This window comes from Apteryx rowi, unplaced genomic scaffold (assembly GCF_003343035.1).
Source record: "Apteryx rowi isolate R43461 unplaced genomic scaffold, aptRow1 scaffold_463, whole genome shotgun sequence".
Taxonomy (NCBI): Eukaryota; Metazoa; Chordata; class Aves; order Apterygiformes; family Apterygidae; genus Apteryx; species Apteryx rowi.
In genome coordinates this window covers 727,521-736,974 of record NW_020450720.1, presented here as the reverse complement: position 1 = coordinate 736,974, position 9,454 = coordinate 727,521, and the positions used below count along the sequence as shown (strand labels likewise).

Genomic DNA, 9,454 nt, shown 5'->3' with positions numbered 1-9,454 from the left:
AAGCAAACTACTATGATATTAACTTTAGTGTAAGTGCAGGTGATCTATTGGATGCTGGGATGGTTGTCCTAAAGTACACCATGTTTATTCTGGCCTGGCATAGAGTTAATAGTTTAGTTGACATAGAGCTCATGTGGCTTAAATCCACTAAAAGGAAAAAAGATCACATTTCTAAGCAACCTACACAGGAGAAAAATCCCATGATAAATTTAATTCTATTAGAAACATCTTTTTGCCTATATAGCTTTGGGTGGTGAAGTGTTGCAGGAATTCTTTTCTTGYTATAGGCTTTTCCAGTTAAGAGGCCTTTTGAATTGTGTAACTGTTTACATATGAAACTTCTTTAAGTTCCTGGTCTTTCCAAATTCATATGTAAACGAGTTTCAAATTTGGATAGTCAGTATGGATCTGTTTCCTATGAATTTTTTGGCCGTAGTAAGATTGTGCTCCAAGAGGTTCAGAAGTAAGGGTAAAAACCTTTTATAATTGCAGTCCGCCTGCTGGAGCGTATACAGGCCCTTGACTTCCTCACAGCAAGCTTTAGGTCATCCTCTGTGTGTCCAGACATTGCTGTGCCTGTAGAAGTGGCCAGAGAGTCTGTAGTCTTTGCTTATTTGAGGAGAAGATGTTGCTCTTCTCATAGCTCTGGATGGGGAGGAGGGTGGAATTGTCAAATTGCAATTTTTTATATTCAAATTGAATTCCTCATGAGATGAGAATTAAACCTGTATGTTAAACTAGCTTTTGTTTAAACTTTAAAAGCAAAACAAAAACACACACAAACCTCCCACCCCCAAATGACCAAAACCTCAAACTAATATTTTTCTTGTGTCTTAAAAGCAAACCAGAACTATTAACTCTGATATCTTTATTTTTCTGTGATCACAATCTCTGAAGGGATTTCAGTGTGAAGGGAAACAGCCCAGTGAGGCTTCTGCTAAACTGTTTTCCACAATAAGTTCCTCCACAAAAAGACCTTAAACCATACAAAAGCACTGGTAATGCATAATAACAGTCTTAAGAGGTAACTCTGACTGTGTGTGTAGTTTATGTTCACACCCAGGCTTTTGCTGAAAGCTTTCTTTTAAGTTCTTCTTTATACTATTTCAAGGTATTTACCTGCATAAGCTCAGAAGTTATTTATTAGGGACTTTTAAGTGTGAGTAATTTGGAAACCTAGATTGAATTTCCCTTTTTTTTTTTTTTTTATCTTAAAGCTGTTCTTTTTGGCAATGCAAATTCTGACTCCCAAAGAGAAAAGGAAACTCCTAACTTCCTGAGTTGCTTCCTTTCCAGAGTGCTGGCAGAAGGGACTTCAGAACTAGCAAAGAGCGTCTTGGGGATAAGGAAGTAACTTGTTTGTTTCCTGTGTTACAGACCTGGTTACTGGAGGCATTCCACATGGTCAGGCAGTACTTTCAGATGAACTTATTTTCTATTAAATGAAGTTTAATTTTGAGGTAAGATTCTGTTTACTTTAACTTCCTTTGTTATGCATATAATGACATTTGACAACTCTTACATTGATTTAAAACTTTTATTTACTGCCTGTAAAGATCAGTGTGATATTTTCTTTAAAGAATGCATGAAATAGTTGAAGATATGACTCTGTGTTTAAAAAAAAAAGAAGAGAGAAATCAAGTTGAAGAATAAATGTAATGCACAAATACTGAAGCTTCAAGTAAAGATTGTGATTACTAGCCAGGAGGACAAACCTGACCATTGCAGTTATTGACAATTTTAACCAGCTTCCAGGGAGACTGAGGGTTTTAAACACAAGTGAGTTCTCTAAGCCATAAGAGAAAGGGCTGTGCCTTTCATTGGTATGAGAACAAACAGCTGAGAAGATGACTGACTTGGTTTCATCTTAGCGCGTGTAAGAAAGGTGGCAAAAAGAACATGGAGAAATGATTACTAGGCACACAACAGACTTACTGGCATTGTTTCTACTCTTGTTGTGCTTTGAAAAGTGAGTATCGTATAAAGTGGTAAGGCTGGTTTTGGGCAAAGTGTTGATGAATCTTGCTGTACACTCTTAATCTGTTGGAGTTATTTTAACCTTGTACACATTACTGTTCTAAATGTGTCTCTGGCTCTACGTCTGTGTCTGGAAATGGTGCTCGTAATACTGAAAGGTCACTAATGGGATTTTGTGCTGCTATCCTCCATGTTTGAAAAATGTCTGTAGTGAACTTTCAGAACAGCCTATAATTAATGTAGCATGTCAGCTTATATCAGACAGGTCTAAGGACAAGGTTATGTGAAGTGAAATCAGTAGAGTAAATAGTTATTTAGAATATATATTTCATTGTAGGCGTAATCTTCGAGATGGCTATATGGTTAGTAATGCTAACTGCTTTGTTCATATTATTATGTAAGTGGAGCTAAGTATTTATAGAGCATTCTTGTCATCAAGCCTGCCAGTAAGAACCTCCAAACTTTTGTGCTTTTAAGAATTATCACTGCATTAAATACTATTTTCCTGTGCCTTTCTTTCCCTTGTTCCACTGACACTGTTATCAAATCATGGCCATCAAGTGTGGTATCAAATAGTATGGATGAAGATCTTAATTAGCTTTTTTTAATCATTAAAATATTATCTCTTAGTGTAGTCATACTAATTATGTCTGGCCATTCAACTGATTGAACTGGATTAGTAAATACTTAGTCATCAGACATAACAGGTGCTTTTAGGAGGGTTCCTGGTTTCTTATTTGTGAAAGGAGATTTTCCCCAGGAAACATTTTCAGTTCATTTATGTTGGCCTGATTGAATGAATCACTCAAAGTACACAAAGATTTTTCCTCTTTTCTGTCAGTGGTATGTCAGTGTTACTGGCTTTTGTATACCTAAGTGAATGGCAGGAGAATGACCTTCAGAGTGAGGTGTTGTCCTTGAGAAATTCAGTGACCTCTTCACATGAGATCTTTGTTTACTGACAGCCGTAAGACATGCTTTAATATGGAAAGTTAAGATCTTTTTGAAAAAGCTTCCTACTGAACTGATCATGGAAAGTGCAAGTCTGAACCTAAAGCTTGTTTAGGGTACATCCCTTTCTGGATATGGAAATCACTTGAGAGAGTACTTTTGAGTACTGGAAAATGAACTTAAGTGATTCTGTACAATTATGGGCTAAAACAGTATCCCAGCAGCAGCAGAAAATCACCAGAGTCGCCTAGGGGAATCACTGTCAGTAAGGAGTATGGATAAGCTGTTAGTAAGGAAAGCTTTAAGTCCCTTTCTGCATGCATGCACTGGAAGGAAAACRAAATCTAAAAATTTCCATAAATGTTCTTGCTTGGCTTTAATGTTATGTGATTGTCTTTGCAGAAATCCCTTTCAGGGGAAGACTTTTTGAGGGTTAATGACAACGTGTTTACTTGGAATTTTCTAACACAAAAATGCCCAAGGAAGCTGCTGCTTGCCTGTCTGCCACTGCTCAGTGGTCTTTCTGCATCAGATAGTTCAAGGTATTAAGACATGAGAAACTTGGGATATTAAAGTAAACTTGCACCATAGGGCTTTGAGAGGGTTGTTCACTTGTCAATAATGATTTATGAATTTTAAAAGATGCTTTATGCTGTTGATTTTGAGTGGATTGCCAAGCAGTTCTCTGAAAAGAAATTCTTGAAAACTCTCTTCATTTAGCTAGAAGCCGAAGGAATATCAATTTGAAAAACAGAGCTAGGCAATGTTTGCAGTGGGTGGTGAGTGAAGCCTATTAAAATAAAATAAAAAGGGGGGGGGGGGAAGGATAGATTGTTCTGTTCACTTTTTCTTTTCATAAGTGAAAACATCCTAAAATACTATTATGGGAAGATGCACTTCCAGGTGCTAATTCATATTAAATAACATCAGTTCTTAAAGGAAAAAATAGGAGAAAGCTATGTCATATTCATTGTAGTATATGTTTTACCAGTTATGTTATTTTAATGGTGGGGATGGTTGAATAGCTTTTTCTAAAGCAATATTAATATTACRATGCATGAAATGATTATGGACTTACTCTGAAGGTAAAGTTTATGACTTAGCATATAATCAGTTATACAAACTTAGCATATAAATCAGCTGCAGCCATTACAGTCCAAAGGGCAAATAGTTCAGAATTAGATCTCGGGCTTGAAGATCTTGAGTGGTGCTCCCTCCGTTCTGAGTTTGTGTTTGTGCCCAGTTTGGTCTGGGGAAGGGGATGACTTCGGCCAACTCATTTAGTCCCCATCCTTGGTCGCTGGATAGGTAAAGGGATTTCCTGGTACTGCATGTGTTGACTGTTCCAAGTTGTCACCCCAGGATGAAAGTTTGTTTTATCATCTTTGTGCCTGTGTGCTGGAATAAAACCCTCCAAAAAGACTTTGTGGAGTTTGTAAGGACAAGAACCTGCTTATCTGTACAATTGTAGTGCTGGGAATACATGAAGAAAAGATAAAAATGAGCAAACGGCTATTGAATGATTACTTTCTGAATTGCTATATCAGCACATGAAGAATCTGTTCAAATGAGAATCCAATAAATTGTTTTTTTGTTAAAATGATTTATTCTGAGACAGCTTCATCTTTTTCTCATGTGATCTGAAACAGTAATTACAGCTTCTTGTTGACACCAATATTTAAGGAAAAATAAATAATTGGGTGAAAAGTTTTCTGCTTTTAAGGGTCCATGAGAAATCCTATTTGGCTTGTTTCATCTTGTTCCTTTCGTTACAATAGCAAGACATATCACAGAATCATGAATGGTTCAAGTTGGAAGGCACCTCTGGAGATTGTGCAAGTCCATCCCCCCTGCCCCAGCAGGTCACCTACAGCATGTCGCACAGGATCGCGTCCAGGCAGGTTTTGAATATCTGCAGAGAAGAGACTCCACAACCTCTCTGGGCAACCTGTGCCAGTGCTCTGTCACCCTCACAGTGAAGAAGTTTTTCCTCATGTTCAGATGGAAAAAGATACCTAACTTGTCTTTGAAATTCATCATTCAACACTTGTAAGTTTTCAGCATTTCCAGATTTTTAAGATTCAGCAAAACATAACCATGTTCTTGAACATGAGAAATTCGCAAACAATTTGACATGCAAGTGTCATATCTCAAGAAAAGCCCTTCGCAAGTGCCTGGTGGAAGAAGGCCCCTGTAGTGAAGTGCTGGTTGTGACAATGCATGGGAGGGGAAGTGGAGAGCCTGGGGCAGAAGATCAGTAGCAGAATCCAAGTCTCTTTCCTTTTCCTAAAGCCACAGGTGTTACTTTTAAGTTTTATTAATAGCTTCCCTTAAACACTGAAGTTGTGCTTAAAACAACTGCTGTATTACTTGTTTTCCACAGGAAATAGGCACTTCACTGAAGAGCATAGCTGTGACACAGCACATCATAAGCAAGTAGGAAACTATGATAAAATTGCAATTCCTGCTGAGGCTGGATAGATTCCCATTTTTAACAGTTGGTTTGCTTAGTGATCTTAATTTTTAATTTCAGTGTTTTGGTGCTTTCCCCATTTTGAAGGAGATGTGTGTTTTACACCGAAGGAATAGGATGTGAATGGAACTTGGAACTCTGAAGAAATATGCAGGTTGTTTTAATGTAAAATACGGAGTGGATTGGGAAGTAGTGGTGTTGGGGGTTAAGCTGTAATAAGCACAGAAAGTATTACACAAGGAAACATTTCACTCCTGTCTTGCAGTGCTGCTGCTTAGCTGTAACAGTAAGGTAGATCTTTGAGGGAATGACTGGAGTTGCACAAGAAAATAAAATAAAGTAGCATAAAATAGCTCTTCCAGATAATGGAACATTTCTGTAAGAATAAGAGGGATGCGAAAGGCTTGAAAAAGTAGGTCAAGTAATCTCATGTTTATGCATAAGAATTCTAGTGCAGGTTTAAATTGTGTAATACTGGATGAATGCTGTTCATTCTTCAGGTACCTAATACAAGATTTAGCACAATGCTTAATATATTTTAGATAAATATCTCGTAAAAAATCAGCAGTTTGGGGTATTTCTTTTAACTGTGGTAGTTTAAAAAAAAAAAAGTGGGGTAATATCACTAATATCGCCAATTATGTCAGTTTGTTTCCATGAACATAAGATGTATTATTTTAAATTCTTTCACTGAATATGCATACCCTGAATGTATTATAATGTGTAACTTTGTGGGAAGTATCCTATGCTTGTTTTATATGAAGAACAAGCCAATTATATTCATTTTTTCTCTATATCCTTCAGTCACAAGTCCATTGATAGAATTACTTCAAAATTTTGAAGGATTCCATTATTAATCAGACTGTAAATATATAATTCAATACTTTCAATGCAATGAACCTCCTGTTGCAGCTGGAGTTGATTAATGATGCTGAGGCTGCTGTTGCAATATAAAGGTTGCATTTAAATGCATGGTGTGTGTTGCTTAAGTTTTAAATTTATGTCTAGAGTAGTCAGCCATTCAGTCAGATGATGAGGAAGGGAGGAAGGGTAGGAGGGACAATGTGACCTGGAGAGCACTCATTGCACTGGACAATGTGAGGGAATTGTCTCTTCTCCTTAGTGCCTTTTCAAATGATACGTTTCACACTGATACGCAGTGTTTAAAAGCCWCAATAATTGAGGTGTATGTGTGCACACACTTGTATCTACACATACATACACAAATATGCTGTATTTATATTAGTATGTGTTTATATGTGCGTGTATATACACACATAAAAATAAAGACCATGTGTCAAAGCAGAGTGGTACTTGCATTGAGATTTGGTATGTTTTATCATTAAACATGTTGTTTGCCATACCAATCACTTTAATACCTTCTTACTAAAATAAATCATAAATCTGAATTATTTTATAGTTGTCTGATTGTAAACATGCTACGTGTTTCTACAGTTAGTCAGCTGTCATTTATTTGTTCTTTTTCAGGTAGTAATAAGTACAAAATAGTAATAGTTAAGAGATTTTCCTTAAGTACTGGCATGACTTCTTGCCCGTATGCCTTGTGCTTTGTTGTTTGCTACAGAAATAGTGTGTTTAAAAACATCCAGTGCTTTGCACTGTGCACAGAAGAACATAACCTTGAGGAGATCATGTAAGGGTGGATGTGGACTTCTATTAAGAAATATCCTTCCTTGTGATTTTCTAATGTGAAGTTAGGGGAATGATGCTATGAAATATTATAATTTTAAATTTATGATTCCAGCTTTGTATAATATTCATAACAATATAGTAACTTAGGTTTAGTGATTGTTTTGCTTATTGTTCCTTTAAGCTAGGAATTATTTTCCAAACATATTTAAACACTTAAAAGAAGATAAACAGAGTATTTGATACACAACAACAAGAGCTCATAAATAATCTTCTATTTCTCAGAAGAAAAGTGCTGATTCCTGGGCAGGCCAGCTTGCTGGGTGGCAAGTTGAGCCTAAATTTTGTAACAAATGGGATTGCATGAGTCTAGCTGCTTGGAGCTGTGTTACCTAAAAAGGGTTGGAGAGGTTTCATGCGGTGGTGGAGTGAATGAATCTCCCTGTACTGCTGTTGCCTGTATTGGTATTTATCCAAGTTTCTTTTTATTTTCCACTTCATGTGTCTTTCATGGGTGATACTTTAGAAAGTGCCTAAACTGACTGTGGAAGTCAGCAGTAAAAAAGAAAGTTTTGGCACATGGGTAGGAGCTCAGCACATCCTAGAAAGTATATGAAAATGAAAACTGAACCAAATCAGCTTTGTGATGTTGGCTGCAGAAATTGACACTAAAATCACCAGTGAAGCTGGGAATGAGTAGTTAAATATGAAATGATAATGTATTGGAGTGACAAGTATGTCTTCAGCTATTGTTTCTTAGTACTTCTAAATAAGTTGGCATAAAGTCATTTTGTTGTGGTTTTCCCTTTAAGGATGTGGTCCAGAAAGAGAATGTTTTCAAACTGAAAACTTGGAATTGTTGGTCATGAAGCCATGAAATTTCCAACTGGGAAATCCTGTTGCCCTACTTCTTGCAGCCTTCCCTAGCATAAAACCTTTTTAGTGGAAAACCTGCAGGTAGAAACCCTACAGGGAGAATAAGTCGGTGTCTGTGCCTGATTTGCAGCTCAACTGCTTGCATGGCTGAGTGCCTCACACAGTTTTGACTAACTGTATTTAAGACTTAATCCTCTGATTTCCCACCTAAATAACCATTAAATAAGAAATCGTTCATCTCTGAGAGGGCTACTTGATAAGTATCTTTTAGGTGGCCACAAGTGGAAGCTCTAGCTGGAATTGTGTGTTTAGGTAGGAAATGATACCTGTGGTTTGAAACTTGGATCTCAGGTTGATTTTTCCCATTTGCTGCTGCATATAATCAGTAGAAATAGTGACAACAATTGCTTATCTTTTCCATCTGTGCTTGGAAAGCAATCTCCTCTTTCTTTTGTAAAGTAACCTTTTTATTGCTGCCTATGTCTGCCTCAGGTTGGGGATACTTTTGTGTACGTTAGGAAGGGCTGTGGCTAAAAACTTTTGGGAGGCTGAATATATTGCAGAATGTAGGAATGAAATGATGTGTACTGGTCGGGTGCTTCTTGGAGCTGAAGGTGTTGATCCTTTTGTGGTCCTGTCTGATCTGTGAACCTCCCTGCTAAACTGCCTTCTCTTCCATGCTGTTGTCAAGCAGTTGAGGCAAAGGAGGCCCTGGTGTGACACTGGTAGGTCAGGTTTTTTTTCTGACTTAAACACAGTTGTCTGGAGGGGTGTGTTTTGTGGCATGTACTTGGTAATTCTTTTATGTGTAGTGAATTTTAAGTGACAGCAGTAGCTAGAGTTCCACGCAGATTTTGTTGTTGCTTGAGTTTATACCTGTGCCACAAATACTAACCTATCTAATATCATATCCTTTCAGTCTTGTATGGGAAAGTGTTTGTGTGTATTCATATGCATCTGTCCATGTATACATATGTAAGCCTGAGTGTGTAGGAGTGGAATGAGTGTGTGCTCTTCATGTGTAGAACATGCCTTGTATACGCCTCCTCTGCAGGAGTAACCCGAAGACGCATATGAGAACCAATAGTGGTGGAACGTAAGATTCATCCAGTGTTTTTTGTCCATCTTGAAATAGGCTTTGCTAGGAAAAGTAAGTGCATGTAGTGAATCCAGGTTCATCATCTGAAGAGTCTGTTACTTTAAGAGGTTTTTAGTAATACTACTGCCAGAGTCTCCTTGTGAGCATGTTTCATGTAGTAGCAGGTTTGATCTTAGATTAGCACACTAAGTGGCAGCGTGCTAGGCTAGGTATAATCTAATTGATATGTATGCACACACTGTCACACCCAGCTAAAAATCCAGCTGCGTTTTATGACCTCTTCGTTCATCTCCGTTGTAGAAGTAGTAGCCACTCCAGGTTCCATCCTGGTCTCTTGCAGATTGTTTTTCTCAAGTTTAGGCCAGTTCCAGAAGCTTTCATAGGGATTACACCAACCTGTGTTTTCCTCCCTTCCTTATCCTGTAGCT

General features: G+C 37.5%; 1 protein-coding gene across 5 annotated transcripts in view; it reads left to right on the top strand.

The window, feature by feature from the left end:
- The first annotated feature begins 1,378 nt into the window (after positions 1-1,378).
- Positions 1,379-9,454, top strand: part of TLN2 (talin 2) — a 155,890-nt gene continuing 147,814 nt past the window's right edge. For 4 of the 5 annotated variants that reach the window (XM_026077817.1, XM_026077818.1, XM_026077816.1 and 1 more), the window contains exon 1: positions 1,379-1,460. The gene's annotated coding sequence lies outside the window, so the exon portion shown is untranslated. The remainder of the gene's footprint in view (positions 1,461-9,454) is intronic. The other variant, XM_026077815.1, reaches the window with a different exon arrangement.